The following is a 19,400-nucleotide window of genomic DNA, read 5'->3' as shown; positions in this document are numbered from 1 at the left end:
TATTTACGATCAGATTCTTGTGTCACTTTCTGAATTCGGCACGGCAATTTTCTACTAGTAGGATGACAATACTTTTGGGCCTATTTGAATACAATATCAAAAAAAAAAATACAATTACGGAATGTACAAGCCTAAGAGCTGTATGCGAGGCAAATGTGGCCCACAAGCTATGCAACAAACGGAGAACATCAATGTGTGAATGCTGAGAAGAGTAAAAGGAAACGAGAAACGGGGAAAAAAAGAAAGACGTTAATCTGAAAAAGAGGCCTGTGTAGCTCAGTGATGTGACGCTTGCGTCCTCTGCGCTTGGTCGCTCGAAGTTAGAACTTAGGTTCAAGTCTATTCGCCGACTGGAGGAACTCTTTCTAAGCCTATCTTCGACCGGTTCCCGAGTTAGTCGATCTCTGGCAGGGGAAAGCAGGTTTTTTCTCCCGGAAACTCGACTTTTTCATCCCGAAAACTCGACTTTTTCATCCCGAAAACTCGACTTTTTCATCCCGTAAACTCAAGAAAATCGACCGTAGTATCCACATTATTTCAGACAGTAACCTATCCTGTTAGGGTTAGGCACTAAGAATTGGCAGTACTTGTTTGCCAGCCTCTTCATCACTGGCCGCCTATAATTAGTGATAGACATAAGCTAGCTATCTCTGGTTGGCTACTAGTGGATATTGAACTGCCCACTCAGTCTCCAAACGTTAGATAGGATATAAAGACCTCGCCTATACCCTATCAGGGAATAAAAGGCGTTAGCTCATTTATTTATTAATTATTATTATTATTATTATTATTATTATTATTATTATTTGACACCTCCAAGGAGTCCAAGACTCATCGAGGGAGAGTGTGCCAACAGCATCCACTAACTGCGCTCAAAGTTGCTTAACTTTTTGCGTGAGCCATTAGTAGCAGAGGCTCTACCAATCGATCAATCTTTGCTGGCCTTAATTATTTATTTATTTAATCTCAAAAAAAGGAGTTAGGAGTTAATACTTGCATTGCCCAACGTAGCCGCCAGGGACCCACAATGCCTGATATCGGAATAATTATGTAAAGATAAGTTTTTTAAGTGAATGACCAAAGCGAACAAAGTGATGAGGGATTTAGAAAAATTAGAGTATAATCCTAGAAAGCTTTATTCTGAAGAACAGGGAAATGTTACTGACAGGAACAGTGCCTGTAAGAATTCCATATTCAGAATATGTTAAGTGACATCAGCTTCTCTTTCGAAAGAAAATATCCACTTCTTGGTATGGTGTATAATCAGATGAATCCCACTTTTCTCTTCTCTCTCGAGACAGAACAGTAAAAAGAGTTCACTGACGTAGTGAAATCCTTCATGTCCTAAGAAACACAATCCAAGCTGATGTTTATTATGTGAGTAATTAAACAAGTTTTGCGAGAAAGCCGTTCTCACCTGTCGTCATCTTTGAGTAGCTGACTAAGCGTAGCAGCTTCTGTCATCTGTTGCTCATTTTATGCCAAAGGATTCAAAACAGAAATATAAATAAATTAAAATAAAATAACAAATCTAATAAATAAATAGGTGCACGTGAAGCCATGCAAAAGTGACATTTTCATCTATATAGCCGGGGCACCTGATGAAAGACCATCATGGGTTTGTGTCTACTTGCCGACTAGAGGAATCTTTTCCAGGACGGTCCGAGAGTTAGTCAGTCTTTGGCACAGACAAGAATGGTTTTTTTTTTCCTCCAGGAATCTGAGATTTTAACTACACATCTCAAAAATTGACCGTAGAACACACAATTACGAACGAAATCAATGTTAGGGTTTAGGGTCACAATATGGCAACAGTTGCCTGCAGTTGTCCATCTCATGAAAAGCCTTGAGTGATTGATTGATTGATTGATTGATAGCTTGGGCTCACCATTGGTGAAGGGTGAAGATTTACAGTACACCTGTGTTCTAAAGAGCTAGAGGTGAGCAAATTCTACCTACTCCCTTTGGGGAATAAAAAGGCATTACAGAATTTAGTATTATTTTTATAAATCAATTAATAAATAATGAATAAAATAAAAAAAATCCATAAAAAGAAAGGATAAATCAAATAATAATAAATAGCCGCTTATTTGTAGGAGGTTACGATGAATTTCAGAAAAGGAAATCGCGGGTCGCAGTTCTTTTTTTAAATTAGAACAGAAAATAATTATACTTTATTTTTCTACTAAATACATATTTTATAGAATAAAAACATTAATTTTACTATTTAATGCAAAATAAGTATAACATGAAAACTAAGAAATTGTTCAGTTCATTAACAAATAATAATAATAATAAGCCATTAACTTTTGTTATTATTATTATTATTATTATTATTATTATTATTATTATTATTATTATTATTCTATTCAACATTTACACGCATGATATTAATCAGCTACCTCTCAAAGGTAAGATATTCCAAAACGCAGACGATACAGCAATAATATCCATCCACAATAACGCCAGGCATAGCCCAAACAAATATGCAACATGACATAAATCTGATCACAGACTGGCTCACGAAAACCTCCATACACCTAAACTCACAAAAGACAAAATTAATGATATTCGGAAATCCACTGACTCGACCAGTTGATAACAAATATATAACCATCCAACATCCACTTTCCAACACAAAAAACACTCAGAACAGCAAAACCACTACAATCACTCAGGTTGAAACAATACGATACCTCGGAGTTTACTTCGATGCAGATATGAACTGGAATAGTAAACCATATAAACCATCTACACAACAAACTCCGAACAATAAGTGGCAAACTCTACAGGTTAAAAGACAGTTCCCATACGCCTGAAAACACTAATATACAAAGCACTATGCCAAAATATACTAAGATATGCTATAACAACGTATGCTTTCTGGCACCCTACCACTGTCGGTGCCAGGTTATTTTACGCCCTAGGCAAAGTTTACAAGTGCGTCCCTTATTTTACAAGTACGCCCCTTATTTCATAAACTAAAATGTTTCTAATTGACATTAAGCAAAATAAAATTGTCTTTCAGGTTAAATTAATAGGGCTTTTTTATTTCCTTTTTTAATTAATTTGAAAATTCTCTGTTATAATTCATTTACAAAAAAAAAAAAAAAGTTATAAAATACCGAAATTTAATATTTTAAAATCTTAACATTTTAAAATATTTATCTTAACTGAATTCTAAATAGCGGTAAGTTCAAATCATTTAGGTAAGGAACAAAAAAGAACCAAGAGTTAAACAGTAAAATAGTGTGATGTGTGAGGGATGAGGGAAAAGAATCGATACCGAAACCATATATCACTATTTAATTTTGATATTTTAGTAAAGTATGAATAAAGCATAGCTTGAAGTTTTGTGCCCCTTCATGGTTTGCGCCCTAGGCGGTTGCCTAGTTGCCTAAATAGTAGCGCCGGCCTTGCACCCTACAAACTAAATAGATTAATGTCGTTACAGTACAAAATGATAAAACTGATATTTTGGGAACAAAGAGACAATAACGATTTTATATACACTGCAATGTCAGAACACAAAATACTGAAAGCAAAACATTTAGGTGACTATGCAGCTTTGCTAAAACATTATTTCGATGCCAACTACAGGACAGTCAGAAATACATACCGTATAACAAGACCTCAGACTACTAATTATATCACATATAAATACAATAATCACTACGGAAAGGCCACGCGAAACTTCTACATCCCAGACATGATAAACAAATTACCTTTTTAATACAGAAATCTTGCAAACTACAATAGCCTGAAAAGAGCTCTAAGGACATACTATGAACAAGAAAAATGAATCCAAAATATCATACTTAATGAAACACAATATATTCGTTCGGGCTTCCAGTTCAGCGATGCATCAATACATTCTAAGTTATTGTGTGTGTGTGTGTGTGTGTGTGTGTGTGTGTGTGTGTGTGTGTGTGTGTGTGTGTGTGTGTGTGTGTGTGTGTGTGTGTGTGTGTGTGTGTGTGTGTGTGTGTGTGTGTGTGTGTGTGTGTGTGTGTGTGTGTGTGTGCGTGCGCGCGTGCGTGTGTGTGCGTGTGTGCGCGCGTGCGTGCGAGAGAGAGAGAGAGAGAATTTCTCAATCAACGGCTGCAATGGAAAAAAAAAAACCTATTAAACATACATTTGATTTCGTAGCTTCCCAACACAGCAAACAAACCTATTAATAATAAGTGGTGTCATCCTTAGATAAGCTAACAAGTAAGCTTCGAGGATGAAAGCTGAGAAATTACATCTCATCCAAGATTTAAAAAAAAAAAAAAAAAAACTATGTACCATATGTAATCAAACGCATGTAATGTACGTATCATTAGATGCGTTTTACATGCGTATATATTAACAACACTACATGCGTATATATTTGTTTATCATACATTACAAATGTATGTAATGTATGATACATACATTACATACATTTGTAAACAAATGTATGTAATGTATGTATCATATGCAATGAAAATTATTTAAAAAATTATTATTATTATTATTATTATTATTATTATTATTATTATTATTATTATTATTATTATTATTATTATCAACAGACCTCCATGGAGTCAAGAGACATGCTAAACTGTAAGAATTGAAAATATAAAATAATGTTATAAATGCAAGAACTCCAAATTATCTACCTGTACATACAGAACGAACACAAAATTTCATTAGTAAATATTGAATGGATAAAAATGAGTGTTATTAGTGATAGTTCCTTAGGTATTGTTTGACAACTGGTCATATAGTGAAGAAGAAGAAATCACCAAAATAAGCAGACCATTATTAAGCTACTGTTTAACCCCCGCCCTGCTCACCGTGTGGACAATAGTTCTGATATGAAATGTGTTATATCTCTTCCGTATATATGTCGTATTTCACTAAATGTAGCCAAAATTCTTAAAAAATATAAATTTCACTCTTGTTTCACTCATCTAATTAAACTCCATTCTTTGCTCCATATAGTAAAACCAAAACATGACAGATTAAAATATCCACAGGTTTACTATCTTTGGTGTGACTGCAAAATATCGTATTTTGGTTAGACGGAAAAACCTATTGAGCCACGTATAGAGATGGAATGTGAGAGACACCGCTCTGTTGTCACGTTCCTATTTCTGCTAACTCTATGAAGATTCTGTCATTCATCCAGTGATCTGAAACAAATCAGCAGACATTTTTATACAATACGATGAGCTGGAGAGAAGAATTATGGATTCAACCGAACTTGTCCTCAATCCAGTCCACATTATACTAAACTAAACTATAACCTATCTGATTGTTACTTTTCAGTTATCCAGCTTTGGCATACATGAGATCCTGCTTGCGTGAACGTACTCAACACTACATGGCATCCAGAATCTCTTCAAATATCACTAATCCATTTGCAACTTAATTTATAGTTATTGTTCTCTTGTAATGAGTATTTCCTGTATCTCTTTTCATGTTATATACCGGATAAAGTCTCCAGATATATTAGCACAACGCGTTTCGTCAAGACGAAACGAGTTGTGCATTCAAATAATAACCAAAGCAGCAAAGGTTGGTCGATTGGTGGAGCCTCTGCTACTAATGGCTCGCAAAAAGTTAAGCAAGTTTGAGCACTGTTAGTATTTGGAAGGTGATCAATCGTTCGATGCTGTTGGCAGACTCTCCCTCGATGAGTCTTTGGACTCCCTGGAGGTGTCACATAATAATAATAATAATAATATAATAATAATAATAATAATAATAATAACAAATCCGTTGCTAGCAAGAGATTGAAGTAACAGATGGAACAAATTCTTTATGGGTTATCTGTTTCTGTTTGTGATTCAAGAATGAGATCATCATGTCTTTGACATGCAATTTCTGGAAACAAACTCTTATGACCACTGTTTTATTTATTTATTAAGTGTCCGTGTAACCCTGTGAGAACTGCATCTGCTTCCATTGTGCTAAACTCCCAGAAGAAAGACCGTTAAAAGTTTGATTTTAGTCGCAGACTAAAGGAACTTTTTCAAATTAATCAGGTTACCCAGTTTGTAGATCTCTAGGCAAATAGGGTTTTTCTCCATTAAACTAGGATCTTTAACTCCAAAACTCAGGAAAACCAACTGTAAAAACTCAAAATATTTTATATAGGTAATTATATATAGTGTTTAGGGTTAGTGACCACGAGATGGCAGCAGTTATGTGCCGTTCCCGGATACTTATGAAATCATCGATAGCTTTGGGACAGTTATCTATCGTTATCGGCTAAAGATGGAGTTTGGGTGCTTAACGAAATTCAAGAATTAGGGCTAAGGCCTCGTCTACTCCGATTGGGGATTTAAAGGTTACAGGAGTGTTTTTCTTTTATCTCATTAAACGCCATTCTGCATTTTGGTCTCAAGATCATACTTAATGCTCTTTAAAATGGAAATCACTTTCAGCCGTTTGAATAAAATCAGCCAGAAAAAAAAAGGAAAAAAAAAAAAGCCTTAATCATTTGAGTGTTTCCCCATCAGCAGTGGGGGATTCCCCATCGAATCCCCCCCCCCTTTTTCACAGACACGCACAAAGCGTGTTGCAATTAAAGACCTTATTAATTCCTCATTCACATTTAAACGACTTGCTGGCATTCTCAGTATTAATAGACTGTCACGTGATAGTGCATTTCCGCTTTATATAGCAGTTTGAAGCCTCAGGTGATTTTGGTTGTCGACATCGAGGTTCGTCTGCTATATGTTCCCTGGCGCCCTCTTTAAAACACTATAACCGTTAAAATATTTGTACTCTGGACTGTCTTATTCCCATAGCTGCTTTCCCATCGTTTCTTGTGTTTGAGGGTGGGGGGGCAGGGTAACTCACATATCCTACTGTAATTCGTATATTTATTTATTTATTTATTACAGTGGGTTATGTGGGTACTTTAATCAAAAATTAAAGCAGTCACATTAGAGAATTTATAAAACGTGTTTTAGTTTCAGTGAGAAATGTTCAAACAAGAATGCACCTTTTCTCTTTTAGCAAAGCAGCCGAGGCGAAAAGTCTTTCTAATTTAAATACTGCCCCTTTCCTTTCCCCCTGAAAGCATTCTCCCACAAGAGACAGCAATGTGTTTTAACCTGGCAGGATTATAAAGTTTTATGACCATTCGGACAAATGCCGTCATTAGCGCAAACCTACAGAAGTCAGCAGAGCCGTCTGGGTGTTAAAAACCCGAGGCGAGAAAAACAGGAATATTAAAGCGCTATATACCTGGAGACGTTAGGCCGTAAAAGTAACGCTTCGCACGCTTCGTGGCACTCATCGTTTGGTTCGTAGGCGAATGAGTGCCTGAAGCTGACTTTTATAGTTGTCAGTGCTGCTATTTTATCACACCTTGGAATTTGGTTGAGCCTTATAACCACCAGGTGTCCCGTCATTCGAGTTGTTCGGGCTGTTAGGAGATATTAACAGTTTGCCAGGCAAGCAAGGAAATGGTTAAGTATACAGCGTGCTAAGCCCTGATATCGTTAAAATGGCAACTGCTTGATCCTAGAAATCAGAGTTGCATCATGCCCTTATTATCTTACTTCACTGCTTATCTCTTTAATCTCGTTAACAGCGTCTTGCGTTGTTCTTTACGGATTTCTTCACTGTATCGTTTGACTCTCTTCTTAAAAGTAGTTGTGACAATTGCTACAATATGCTAATACGACAACGCTTCTCAATGTGGCTTTCATGGTTCCTTAATGATGGAATTAAGAACAAATATCAACATGTGCAGAGGAATTATAACACTGACTCTTCAAGAGTTCGTTTGCGTCTGCAAACAACAAAGCTTTAAGTCTTTGTTAGCGTGAATCGCAGAAATTTTGTAACCCGTAGGATTATCAGGCGTAAAAATACGATAATAAGACAAACGGAAGAAGTGGAATATGGTGAGTTCTGGGCCTCCTGAATATGCATTTAACAGAATGCTCTTGCATGATAAATTCTGGTGAAATTTTCTGTACAATCGTCACTAAAATTTGAAGAACAATTTGTTTTTTAGTTAATTTGAATTCCGAAACTTCTACTGCCTAAATAAGGAAAGAAAGAATAACGAGGAGCATCAAAGTGCAAGAATGATGTTTCACGTCCTGATAATGGGTTTACTACAATTTTGCCGTTTAAACAAAAGTGTAGCAAGTGCAATTTAAGCAAGCTAGTCTTAAACTTTTTAAAAATTATTATTTCTCATCATTATCATTCTTCTGTATGATTGTAGAAATATTTGTAAAATTCAAATTATGAAATATCAGAAAATAATAATAAATATAAAATCTGATGACTTTTTTTTTTTTTAATCTCCAAAGGGAGTGGACAATACGTTTTTAGTGATCGCTTTTTTGGAAATCGATAAGTATCCAGTCTTCACTTCTCTTCATCGCTGATGTTCAGTGCATTTCGCCCCTGAGCTAATTAAAAGATGTTCCTAACCATAAGTAGTATTTATTTTCAGTAATCGTATGCGTTCTGTGGCCTATTTTTCTAGGTTATGGAATTAAACACTCCAGTTTCTTAAAAAAAAAAAAAAAAAAAAAAACTTGACCTGCCTTTCTCCTAGACATTGAAGTCGATGAAATTGGAGTTATACAGTCTCATATGAAGATAGGGTACTTACGGGATACGAAGAAACTAACTAGAACAACACATACAGATGATAGAGTATACTGGCCTCATAGCATCGGGCGCTTTTGTCAACAAAATAGAAAGAAAAAACAGCAACAGATGTGTAGGTAGAATTTCTGGTTATAGTGAGACAACGGATTATCGATCCCTGGTTGTTATGTATGCAGAGGAATTTCGCATATCACATCCAACGATCGATGTCGTTCATGCCTTTTGGAATTATTATTACTCTTGTAAGTTTTTTGCTGCTGTCAGGAACACGTTAAAGATTTTCTTAGAGATACTCATTACAGTCATTTCTTCCCTCGCCTTGTTATAGAGAATGCATCCACGAGAGATTGGTCAATCTGTAGCACCAGCACCTTGGATGGGTAATAAGGAACTTGTTCACATTTCTCTTTAAAAGTTGTGGATTGTATTTCTTGAGAAACACATGTGGTGGAAGATTGTTCCAGAAGACAGCAGTGGAAGAGATGAATGAAGAAAAGGAGAAATTTGTTCTGTGGGTTTGGAGTTGAACTGTGAGAGGGGTGCTGTTTAAACGGATTTGGATGCGTTTGGATATGTTGACGCGTTTGGACGGATTTGCAAGGTGTGTGTGTGGGGGGGGGTATTGATGCCAATTCTCATGGACAGCGGTCATAGAATTATTTATAGAACATGCAGGCTGCAGAGACTGAATGCATGTGCAAAAGTGAGTAGAGTGGATTAGTGAGAGAGGGATCGTCAATCAATGGAACTGCTCTTTTCTGTATAGAATCCAATATTTTCAAGGAGCTCCACAGATATGAGAACAGTATTCAATGGTCGGGTGGATTTGACATTTGTATAGTGTTAAGAGCTGTTCAGAGTTAAAGGAACATTGCATGCAAAAGAGAAATCATAATTTTCTTGGATGCAGAGATGAAAAACATATCTGTGATAGGTATCACAGCGAAGTTGTTTAACGTGTTTTAGATGTTTAAGCATCTCACAAACTTAGAGATTATGCAATTCTATTTAGTAAATTAAAAATGATTTTTCATTAATATTTTATAATCAATATTTCATAATTAAGGTGCATAATTAAATTGCTAACAAGATGCTTTATACGAGGCAGGAAAACTGACAGGAATATGATGGCTTAAAAGTGCTGAGTTGAAAACACAAGATTTGCTTTTAACAATTTAAAAAGAAATTCTTAAACCTATGTGTTACGAAAATAAATAAATAAACAAAAATGTACACTATAATCTCCAATATTGAAATCTTGACATAACCAGTGGGGAAAAACAGCAGACTCTCTTATGTAATGTGTTTTGAAATAAATATTTTCTCGCTAATAATAATAATAATAATAATAATAAACTGAACCGAAGATCTTCATAGCGATTGAAAATTAAACTCTGAATCCTACTTGTTTTTTGTGTTTTATATCAACATCACGTCCGCGCGGTTAGCCTAGTGGCTTTGCGCTTCGCAACCATATGCCTGGGGAAGGAATGTCCTAGGTTCGATTCCCGTCGGAGACGTGAGGAGCTGAAGGATCTTCCTCAGCCATAGCCAAGTTAGCCGGTCTTGGGCGCGGGCAGTAGGGTTTTTTCCGCCAGTTTATCTGGTGTTTTTCATCCCACAAGCAGGCAAACCGGCCCCTTGAACACACACGGATCTACAGCCAAGAATACCTTGAGGCATAGGAGTGACCATTCTATCCTCGTATTTCGGTTATGAAATCCAAGCATGCTTGAAAGGTTGTGGGCCTTAAAGGCCTATTAAAGCCATTGGGATAGGATAGATATCAACATAACACACACAAAAGGTTAAAAATCCATAATCCGCAGCTTATTTGGGCAAACAGTTAAGCGAGAAGGAATTTTGTGATAAGTTTCTTGAGCAGCTGGAAACAGAAATCTTTGGAGTTTGCAGTTTTGGAGTTACGACCAAAGCAACTAAAGTTATGAGGCGTGTGATATGTCTATAAAAGTTCTTCGCATTCTAGGCGGGATTTGAATTGAGGTCTTGTCAATCAAAAGGCATTGATGATACCACCTGAGCTACGAAGGCCAAGTCTTTAGAAAAACAGTGTGAGGAAGGCTGTTTCAAAGAACAAAAATAAACGAAATACAAGAGAAAGGTATGAAGCCGGTTCGGTAAGCTGAACTGCATACAGGGGGGCGCCGGCCATATGTGCAATGTGTGCAACGCACACAGGCGCCAGGATAGTCAAGGCGCCAAAGAGGAGGAAATACTTTAAAAAAAAAAAAAACTACATTTAAACATTTTCATGACTACAGCCAAATGTCGACATAAATTTATTGCCAGCACACAAATTATATTACATAAAAATGTGTTAAAAAATTTCGTACAAATTAAATTGCAATACGTTTTTGGCAAAAGTTACAAATTTCCTTGTAAGGAATTAATGTACAGTGCTTACAGAAAACTATGCGGAGAGACATTTCAGTATGGAATATGTCCAACCCGAAATGCGATGCAGCTTTCAAAACGTCGTCCTCTGTTTAGCACCAAGTGATTCAGGAGTTCTTGAGGCAAACTGGCCCACTCCTCCTTCAGAGCAAGGACAAGACCGCGTTTGTTTCCTGGAGGGGAATTTCAAGCAGCAATGCGTCTCTATTGCGTCCCAAACGTGTTGTATGGGATTGAGAAGTAGGAAGCGCGCTGGCCATAAGATTCTATTAATATCCTCAGTCTCCAAAAGTATCTCCACTGCTTGTGTGCGATGTGCTGTGGCATTGTAATTTACATAAATTAATTCTTCATCTACAGCACCACGGAACAATCGAACATGACATTGAAGAACTTCATTGCAATATCGTTAGCCAGTCATAGTTCCCTTTTTTCCAGCACTTTTAGCACAGTGCGTCTATTAAGCATAATGATTCCCCCCCATAACCCCAGCACCCCCCATATCTATCCCTTTCAAGAACATTCTCGTGATTGTAAGCAGCACCACTTTCACGCCATATTAAGTGCCGTCTAGAATCGGAGGAAAGACTAAAATGACTCGCATCTGTAAAGAGTACATTAGCCCATTGGTGTCTTGTCCAATTTTTAGGGATACAGCACCACTGAAAACATGCACTACGATGAGTTGTAGATAAAGGAACGCAGACGACAGGCGTTTGGGCGTATAGGCCTACTTGTCGCACAAGTCTTGTCACAGTTTGTAAAGATATCTGCATGCCTGTGCTTGAATGGAGCTGACCTGCAGTCGTGCGTCGATTATCTTTTGCTGTTATAACCAAAACTGGCCCAAGACTATCACAAATTATACACGGCAACGTCGAAGAGAGGCAGCTGACCTAATCCGAACACTATATTTTTCTGTCTGAAAGAGTGTGTGTTTCGGGTTGATTTTCTTGAGGACACAGGCCGAAAAACCAGCTTGATCATGCCAGAGATCGACTAACTCGGGAACCGATTGCAAAAAAGCTTAGTAAAAGTTCCTCTAGTCGGTGACTAGAATTGAACTTACGGCGCTTGTTCTTCTGGCGGTCTAGCGCAATGGACGGTATATGCCACTTCCACTGACCTACACAGGCGCTTTATTTTTCTTTTCTTTTCTTTCTTTGGTTAAAGAATAAAAAATATTTTGCAAAATAATTATTTTAAATTTCCATAATTACACATAAACTCCTGTGCAGCTCAGTGGATGTGGCGTTTGCCAACCACGGCGCTTGGCCGCACGAAGGAAGACTTGGTTTCGAGTCTAGTCGGCGACTAGAGGAAATTTTTCTAAGCCTTTTTTCGACCGGTTCCCGAGTTAGTCGATCTCTGGCACGGGCAAGCAGGTTTTTCCTCCCGGAAACTCAACAAAATCGACTGTAGAACCCACATTATTTCAGACATTAAATATATTGTGTTAGGGTTAGGGACCACGATATGGCGGCACATTTGAGCCGTCTCTCTTCACTGAGTACCGCTTAATTAGTGATAGCCTTGGGCCATCTATCTCTGATTGGTACCAGTGGAGATTGAACTGCCCACTCAGTCTCTAAAAGTTGGATAGGGCTAAATGGCCACGCCTACTCCCCGTATACGGGAATAAAAAAGGCGTTAGCTGATTTTTTTTTTACACATAAACTCACCTGTTATTGTTATTCCTTGTTCATATGAAATAATAACCTTTTTAGATGCCTGATTGCTCTGCCAACTGTAGCAGGCGGAAGAGATATTATACGTGCACAACCAGCTGTTATACTGGATAGAATAAAAAATGCAATCAGCGGGAAAGAGATTTATTTGTTCATGTGCAAACAAGAATGCCTTCAGGATGGATTGAATCTGAATGAAATCTGCTCCATTTCAGATAGACCTAATTTGCACACCCTCAATAACGCATGGGGGATCTTTTGGCTTAATCAACCTTCTAGGCATACTCTCTTGAAGTCGGTGACATGTACTTCGGATCCTCGTTCCTCCAACTTGAAAGTCACAGTCAGTGTGTCATTGTTGGAGGCACTCGTTCGGTCCATACCGACGTTCCAGATCGTCCTAATAGTGTTAGATGGAAATGGCAACTTTCTGAATGCGAGCCCAATTTTTTTTTCCACATCATTTCCTCTGATCGTGTAAGAATAGCTTAAACAGCTCTCGAATGTGTCAGTTACCCAGTAAAGAGTAGAGGAATAAGTCTGCAATGCAGGCAGAGAAACGAGGAAGATTTGGAGGTGCTCACAGAAAGGTATTGCAGAATTATCGAATCGTTGTCATAACTTTGTTACAATCACTATATGTTTCTATTTCATACCTTCGCATTTCACAGCATAAAATATAAATTACAAGAAAAGGAATAAGATGAAGTATATAGACTTCCTTGATAAGTTGTAACATTTCTTTAAATGTAAATGTTTCTTTAATTCTGAAACTAAAAAAAAAACTAATATTCTTGTATATCCCTGTGGAAATGGTGTTTGCATCATAGCGCTAGTCCTCTCGAAGAAAGACAGTTCTAAGTTCAATTTAAGGAGCTTTTCTAAACTTTTCGTCGATAGTTTGTCGACTTAGTTGATCTCTGGCAATGGAAAGTAGATTCAAGCTTAATGGTGTTATTCATCCATTTAACCTCTAGTCGATTTATTATTCGGACTCTAGGTATACAGTCAGCCATTGCTTCATGCAAACTCACACTATTTCCGATAATAATGTATAGTGTTAGGGTGCACAAGATGAAATTGCAACAGTTGTTTTCCGTACTCTCTTTCTCAGATGCTAATTAAAATCATTGATAGTCTTGAGCCAGCTTTGGATAAGGGTGGAGATAGCTACCTCCCTGTTTCAAAACGCTAGTTTGGATTAAATAGTCTAGTTTCCTTCCTAGGAATAGAACGTAATAGCCGGTTTATTTTATTTATAATAAACGAATGTAAGCTGGCATCTCTTCCTGACTTTCCAGTTAAGAATTAACCTATTCTTAAAAAAATTAAAAAAAAGGGTATGAATTAAACATTTTCCAGGATGTTCATTTCAGGTATAATTATATCTGTATATTTATTAATTGAAAGACTAAAAGGATTATTATTTGCACACAACACGAAATTTAGTTTAACGAACAGTTATTAGCGAATCGCAAGGAGATGATCTACGCGTCTGGCTGTTCTCACGTTTAGTTAGTTATTGACATTTGATGTCAGATTTCACTCGTCCTTTAAAAATAAAATTAGTGAGACAACCACAAACATCCATTCCCATGGTGGCATTCGGATTCGCAACCCACTGGCTGAAGAGTGGGTATCCATTCGGAGAAGCAGGCAGGCCACTGCATGTTTCTCAAGAATTAATTCCACAAAATTATAAAAGAAACCAAATATCCTGACCAAAAACATTTAAAAGGCATGAAAAACTGACTGTAAAAAATCATCACTTTTACATGCACTTCACCAGTATTCGCACTATAAATATAAATGTTAACATACTTAGTATACGTTATTACTTGCAGACATCAAGAAAAGCATCCCAGTTTAACAAAAACCTAAATTGCATTTACAACTACCACAAACTACCTTAGGCAGGTATGTGAAAAGTTGTGAAAATCACCATGCAGGAATTGAGGTAACACTATGTAACTTACACATTATTCTACATATTCCCCACGAAGTGGTAAACACTACTATAACGCTGTTAAATCATTTGTAATACTCAGAGAAAAAAAGTATTTCCCTTGTTGTACAAATTGGTTAAGTTATGTTCTACATCCTCTGTCTAAAAAGAAACCGAAGTTTTCGAAAATAGAAGAAATCAGTGGCGCCACCTGTTGTATCATTTTGTTGTCGCAAGCGGCAACCTTCATTAGTGTTGAGTCAACTGTTTATGACATTTGTTTCATTAGAAGCCGAGTTATAGTGCCAAGAGTGACAGTGTGTTTTGACAAACGGTCGGACTTCACGATATTCATGCCGTATACGACGAATTCTAACTATCAATCGCTTCAAAACTTCGAGATAAAACTCACATTGACAATTTGGCCATGCGGAACGAATTCTTTGTGGATAATGCCTTGGAATCGTAGAAACAAATCAGCATTGTCTTTACTTTTGACTTCTCCACGCGACTTTTTTTCGGATGCACCTCTTCTGGTGGTCTCCACTCAGCACTCTGGCGCTTTGTTTCGGGCTCATACTCAAAACACCAAGTTTCTTCACTAGTAACGATCATTCCAAGGAAGTTTGAGTCCTTTCGAGCGGTTTTAATGAGGTCCTTGCAGTGTTCAATTTGATACATTTTTTGGTCGATGGTCAACTTGTGGGGAACAAATCGCGAATTCAATTTATGAAGGCCCAAAATCTTGGTCAAAATGTTGTGCAAAGTTGATTTTGGAATCTCCAATTCATCTTCAATCGATCTCACGCACGATTTCGGTTTTCTTTGATGAAGTTACGCACGTTTTGGATGTTAACTTCGCTCAGTTCAGTTTTTGGACGACCCGGCTTTTTTGTTGTCCTCAAGCGTCTCACAACCACCTTGAAACCGCTTAAATCGCCGTCAATATGGATAAAATACACCACTCCTCTACACTTCGTATCCATCATATATTTCAATGTAATATCAATAGTATTACAATTTTAATATGCAGTTCGCATCCATGGTAACCACCTGGACGTATATATACGTCTTGGTTGGTTGGGTGGTTAAACCACTCGTAAACTTGAGTATGGGATAAGCATTCATCACCTAACTCGGTGATGTTAACGAAACAAATGTCATAAACAGTTGACACAACACTAATGAAGGTTGCTGCTTTCGATAACAAAAAGATCAACAGGTGGCGCCACTAGTTTCTTCTATTTTCGAAAAGTTCGGTTTCTTTTTGGACCGAGGGTGTAGGTGTTTATCAGAGCTTTTCAGCACTCCCTCATAAACATGTCTCCATAGTTCAGTCAGTATCGGCTGGAAAGACCTAGGTTCGAATCTCGTCTAGAATGAGGACCTTTATGTCTTTTTCAGAGACCGACGGAGATGGAAGGGTATTTCCTTCCAGGAAACTCGGATTTTTCATCCGACAATACTGGCAATCCCGCCATAAGAACACATTCGATTAACAGACATTACACTGGTATCATACCGCTAGTTTCTAACAGACGTAATCCCAAATAACAACAAAATTAAATGTCCAAATTACACTCTGATTCTCTTCGATACAAGGGAATCACAGAGTGTACATGTGGCTTTATAAGATCTCCAGCAGATCTTTTTAACATTATGATAACTAAACATTATGGTTGAACTGCCCACTCAGTCTCCAAAAGTTAGATAGGACTAAAACAGCCTCGTCTGTTCCCTATAAGGGAATAAAAGGCGTTAGCTGATTTATTTGATTTTTTCGACTTTTTTTTTATCCGTGACATTTCTGCTGTCACGGATAAAGTGGGTATGATGTTCCGAGTACAACATAAAAGTGGCGTTTCTACCTTTACAAAAAAACATCAAGATTCCCACATCCACCAAAACCACTACATCACCCCACGAAAAAACCAGGCATCTATTAGATTCATTGCTCTTGTGGTATTTGTTATGTAGGCCAGACGGAAAGGTCGGGAGAGGCGTGCATGTCTGAGCATGTAAAAGATGTCGAAAAAAGAAGGGAGCACAAATCAGGTTTAGCATTTCACACACCCACTACTGGCCATCAAGTACTCTTGCCACAGACAAACATGTCATACATTGATAATAAGTTTCACAAAAAAATTTAAAGAAGTCGCACAAATGCTTAGGATCCCTACAGTGCAATAAAAATCGAGACTTGATTTTACATCAAGTGTGGTCTGCCTTCATAAAAATTTAACTGCCAAGGACCTAGGAAGTGGCACAGAGCGTGACAACTAGCAATGTTCCAGCATGCGTACAGTAACGAATATATCATTTGTATTCTAGTTTCTTAATTATTTAACAGTTGTGACGTTATTAAAAACATCTAATATGTGTAATTAAATTGTCAATAAGTGTTTGTTGTTTAAAACTTATGTACCATTACCTCTGATGATGTAAGTCTTACGAAGAACAAAACTTGTGGGGTTTTTAATTGTTTATTTTTAATAAACTCTTTATATTAATGTGGTCTTAATATCGAAAACTACATACAGAACTGCTTAATCACAGAAACTTACATTTATAACTAAATAACTACCAAAGAAAGAAAGAAAAAGTTCCTCTGGCTTGAGACTTGAATCTAACCTTCCAACGCCGCATTATGGATGCAAACGTCATTCTTAGAGCTAATAAACAACTATATCTCAAGTTTGGGTCACAGCAATCGAACAATAGAACTTGTAAAGGATTCTGCTGAGAAAAACCCAACCACACACTTTATTTTAGTCCGATTAAGCGAATTTCTCAGCTTAATCGGATTTTATATAAAAAACAACCGTATCGCAAATTTGGTAGAAATCGGTTGGCTGATGCACCTTGTAGTTATCAATAAAGGAGGCCATCTCCACTCTCAGTTCTTCCTTCTAGATTGGGCAACTCTTCATAGGCTTTCATCGAAATTGGTTGAGTAATGTCGCCCACAGAATCCCCACTTCTAGTGTGACTGGGTTATTTCCACAAGGAAATCCACCTGTAAAGTAAGAAACTACAGTATATTCCAAACCTAGTGGGAATCGGTTGAATGATGATACCGTGTAGATTCTGCAGAAAACCTACATACTTTAATTCTTATGTATACACTTTTTTTTTTTTTTTTTTTTTGTATTTAGTTTTCACTTTTACGAATTCGATTAGTCGACGTTTGACACACGTTAACACTTTCATTGCCAAGCTGAAAATTGGAATTTCGTGTGGTGGCCAATTTTTTTTTATTTAGTTAACGACGTCCACGCGATAACACGTGATCGGCCGTTTGGCGAGAACTCGCATCACGCGTATCGTTCATTGCCAAGCTGAAAATTGGAATTTCGTGTGGTGGCCAAAATTTTTTTTATTTTTTTGTGTAGTTAGCGACGTCAACGCGATAACGCGTGATCGGCCGTTTGGTGAGAACTCGCATCGCGCGATTGGCAATGAACATGTCAATAGTTTTTTTCGCCTTAAACTCGGGATTTTAACCATACAAGAAAATCGAAGATAGAATTTGCGCTATTTCATATATAAAATAAAATATAATACAGAGTGGCCATAATTAAAGATGTGTTCAGAGCCCTGTAGCAAAAAATGTATTGGACGAAATTCAACGAAACTTGGTGTAAGTACACCCTGGAACATGGTGTTATTTACAGAAGACAAAAAATAGTATACAATTCTGCCACCAAGGGAAATTTCGCGCTATAAGCGCGATATTTGCATGATGTCACTGTTTCTAATGAAGAGTTGGTGGATATAAGGAAAACTGAAACGTATTCCCACTCATTCTGATAAGACAGAAGTGATATGGACTTCACCTTACCAGAACATGCGTTGCAAACCAAGCTTTACTATTAACAATGCAATAACGCTAATGCTGCGCTTCGAGGATTCTGGTGTTTGAGGGATGGGAGAAACGGTCCAATAACAAATCTAAGAAAAATGATTTTACGATTTGAAAATGGCAATCTTTAGCAGTGAGGCTAGGATGAGGGGAGGGGGTGCAAACAGGTTATTCCACAACAAGTAGACGAAGTTACAAGGGAATGAATAATACACAAGGATCCAGCAGTGCTTGGACAATATCAAGGCAAGTGGACATGCTATACTGAACTGTGTGGAAAATCCTGCATAAAATGCTGAAATTTTTCCATGAGATCTCCCATACTCAAGCTTTGCTTCATGGTGATGTGAAAACTCAACAGCAGTTGCCCTGACATTCTTAGCATGAATGGAGGTGGATGGTGCATGGCTGTGGAAGATCTTTTGGAGTGACGAGGCACATTTTTATCTGAATGGTAGTGTTAACTCACACAATTGCCACATTTGGGCTGCGAATAATCATGTTTCATCAGACCTGTACACTCACTGAAAGTCACAGAGCGGTGTAGTTTCACTGCATTGTTTATTATCGGTCTGAAAAACGTCCAATACATTTTTTGCTACAAGGCTCTGAACACCTCTTTAATTATGGCCACTCTGTATTTTGCTACAAGGCTCTGAACACCTCTTTAATTATGGCCACTCTGTATATATATAGTGTTATGGGCCACAAGATAGCATAGAAATAGAACTTGAGTGGGGAGGAGTAAGCAGACCCATGTTAAATGCCTTTGCAAAGTCAGAAATATGAGAAGCCATTTTCTTTATCCAGGATTTGATAGTATATAATTGTCACTTTATTATAAAAAGTAAGCAAATTACTAAATCAAGACTTACTC

The sequence above is a fragment of the Typopeltis vanoorti genome, chromosome 9 (genome assembly GCF_054136105.1).
Source record: "Typopeltis vanoorti isolate ZY-2024b chromosome 9, IOZ_Tvanoo_1.0, whole genome shotgun sequence".
NCBI lineage: Eukaryota > Metazoa > Arthropoda > Arachnida > Uropygi > Thelyphonidae > Typopeltis > Typopeltis vanoorti.
Note: the sequence above shows the minus strand (reverse complement) of the source record.